This window comes from Telopea speciosissima, chromosome 6, assembly GCF_018873765.1.
Source record: "Telopea speciosissima isolate NSW1024214 ecotype Mountain lineage chromosome 6, Tspe_v1, whole genome shotgun sequence".
Taxonomy (NCBI): domain Eukaryota; kingdom Viridiplantae; phylum Streptophyta; class Magnoliopsida; order Proteales; family Proteaceae; genus Telopea; species Telopea speciosissima.
Window position 1 is genome coordinate 28,949,871 of NC_057921.1, and position 3,057 is coordinate 28,952,927.

General features: G+C 34.1%; 1 long non-coding RNA gene across 1 annotated transcript; it reads left to right on the plus strand.

The window, feature by feature from the left end:
- The first annotated feature begins 647 nt into the window (after window positions 1-647).
- LOC122663615 lies at window positions 648-1,078 on the plus strand. Its single transcript, XR_006333199.1, has 2 exons — window positions 648-753; window positions 838-1,078. It is a non-coding gene; the product is annotated as an uncharacterized LOC122663615 (long non-coding RNA).
- Window positions 1,079-3,057: the final 1,979 nt, after the last annotated feature.

The window sequence follows — 3,057 nt, forward strand, 5'->3', positions numbered from 1 at the left end:
CTCTCATTTTGCAATTTGTGTGTTTGTTTAACGTTTACATTTTTTTTTTCTTTTGAAGTTTAACGTGTTGCTGAAGAACTCAATTTATGCTTACCATTTTGTAACGGTTTTGCATTTTTTCCCTTTCCATTTTTCTCCCCCTTCCATCTTTGACTGGTTGCCTAAATATTAGTATTCATGAATTTGAGGTTTATTACAATAGTGTTATTTAGAACATCAATTTTTCCTGGTTTTTTAGTTGATTTGGTGGAAGATGTGGGACTTCCAAATGAAGATCTAACCTGTTGGCTTTGTTTAGCTCAAGATATGGGTCTTTTGATCCTACCTATTAGATGAACGGAATCATTTTGATTATCGACTATAGAGGATGCTATGTTCATAGAATAAAACATTAAATCCTGCCTAAAGATCAATTGTTTGAGACCTGCAAATTTTATGTAAAGGTAGGAAATGAAATAAAGAAAAAGGTCCGAGGAGATATCTAGGCTTCAAGAATGGATTAAAACCAAGTCAGAGATTGTATGTCCGCAATATATGTAGCAATAGTCGATGTTATTGGTGCTGATAAATACTGTAAAATTTGTTTTAGCATATTCAGTTTTGTCTTGTGTTTCTTAACCTGTTGTGCTTGATTTGTATCTTCTCTAGATCATGGCAGCTATTGGGACTTCCAATTTTCTTCATATGCATTGCATCATGGGCTGTATTGTTCTTCTAGTTCTGGAAGCATAAGAACTCTGCTCTTTTAGCCAGGTATTTAGTTATCACCACCTATTTCCTAGCTGTTAGGTCACATTTTTATCAATAAAGGGTAATATCTTTTAAATTCTTGTTGAGATGGCAGAAAAGTTATTTAGCGGAAGTGGAAAGGAAATCCGTCCAGTCCTCTGTGGAGCTCATGAAGAAATCAGGGACCAATAACAAAAAAGAACCTTTTCAAAGAGATTAGTGGTTTGGTCATCTTCTACGATTCAGAAATGATGCAATTGTTATCTCAAGTATAATTTGTCTCCAATTGCCGTTTGAGCTGGCTTATGCTCATCTATATGAAGTTCTTGGGTCCGATGTGATGAAGTAAGAAATCCAAGTTGCATTTGGCTTCTCCCATCCCATAAAAGGTTATTTTGTTATTATGCATCAGTGCCATTGAATAATCTTAGGATTACATGCAAGTCTTTCATTTGCTACTACTGTAATATGTCTTCTGCAACAATTTTTCCGCTCCCTAATTGGCAAAATCGTTGTTGTTCACTAACTTTGATCAGTGATTCCTCTGTGGTGGCTCTAGACTGAATATTTTACTATTTCTTTAACATGCAATCTGGAATCATTTTTCTAATCTGAGCATTATGTCAGCGAACAATCTTATTTACCATTTGAATATTCAGAGTTGAACAGGGTATTCTTCCTTGAATTAACCTTTGAATTACTTCTTAATTTATCTTGTCCCGGAAGCCCATTTTTTATTCTTCCACACCTCTCCGTATGATTTGAGGATTTTCTTTTTCTTCCTGCATTTATTTCTTTACCTTCAAATGCTTAAAAGTTAAAAGTAGTCTTCAATAGCATATGGTTGGTTTTTCCTCTCATTATGTTCTGTAATTTTGATCCCTTCTCCGTCTTAGCCATAAGAAGTAGAAAATGCTTATGATATTCCTGTTTCTTTTCATTTTAAATGTATATCTTTTTTTTTTTTTAATTTTTTTTTTCTTTTTTGGGTTTTGGATGCAGGGATGTTTATTGTGTGCTCTGGGTCATAACGAACAATGCTTTCATTTCTATAGTTTTTTTATAACTTTTTCAAGAAAAAGGTGTTGTTTAAGCTTTAGAATCATTACTCATGAGAAAAGGTTCATGAAACTAATCTTGAAGTGAGTCGATGGATTGTTTAAATTACAAATTTATACCATATTGTGAATCTCTTAGTATAACCGTTGTGTTCTACACATTTTTTAATCTGTAGGAAAAGGATAACCCAAACAGGTATTGGTTTTCTGTCAAAGTTATCAAACCTATCAATTGTATTCAAGGTGGATGGATTTTGAACCAGTTGACCATAAGGCTCAATTAAGAAGTAGGAGTGTTATCATTATCATATGTCGGTGGGTTGTTGTGCTGGTCTATTTATTAAGGCAAACTGGTTTAGGAGTTACTAAAGACACTGTTAAATGTAAATCACATGGAAGTGCTGAGCTAGAAACAATCAGTAAAACATATTTTGGAAGCAAATTTGAGATTAGCCATTGGAATATCTTAGATGGATTAGTTCTCAATTCTAGCTATCTATATCAAGAAATTAGAGTCCCTGCATTTATGTGGGGATGTTTTTACTTTTGCTCATATAGGACATGAGGGTTGTGGCTTGCAATTGAAGGGCTGCTAGCATTATACCATGTGGCACAATCAAGAAGTCAAGTTCTGTCAAGTTTAACCTAGGAAAAATGTTGTATATATAGTGATCCATATGATTGAAATTTCAGTTCAAAATTTGACAGATGGTGGTTAATGCACATTTGGTCCCACAACTTGAATTGCCACATTCTAATGTACACTGGTCAAAATCAATACCCAAACTAAGCTTACTGGGCCCTTGCACTAAATTACAATAAGAATAAGGTAATAAGGACTTACCAAAGATTAGAAGAGATACGAACAAAACAGTAGCAGAGAAATTCTGGGCAAATATGAAGACAATTTGAGGATACAAGGAAAAGTAACTCTCAAACACCAATTTAAATTAATGCCAAAATTGAATTGACAGGACTAATAGGTGGCCTGAACGTTGAAGTTGAGTTAGGGCCATTTTCTCAACTTTCATATCAAATCCAATCGGGCCAAATTGTTGCTCTGGTCAATGTTCAGATAGCAGAAATAACAGGTTTAGTAGAGAGATAAAAAGAACTCAAATTGTAAAAGAATACAGAGATCTGAATAAGATGATGCCTACGGAATCTCAGAACAATAAACCATATCCATTCTTGGAAAAAGAATTGATACCCATTACCTATGATGAGGAATTTTCTCATGGTATGTTCATGTGATTAGGCTATGGTAGGA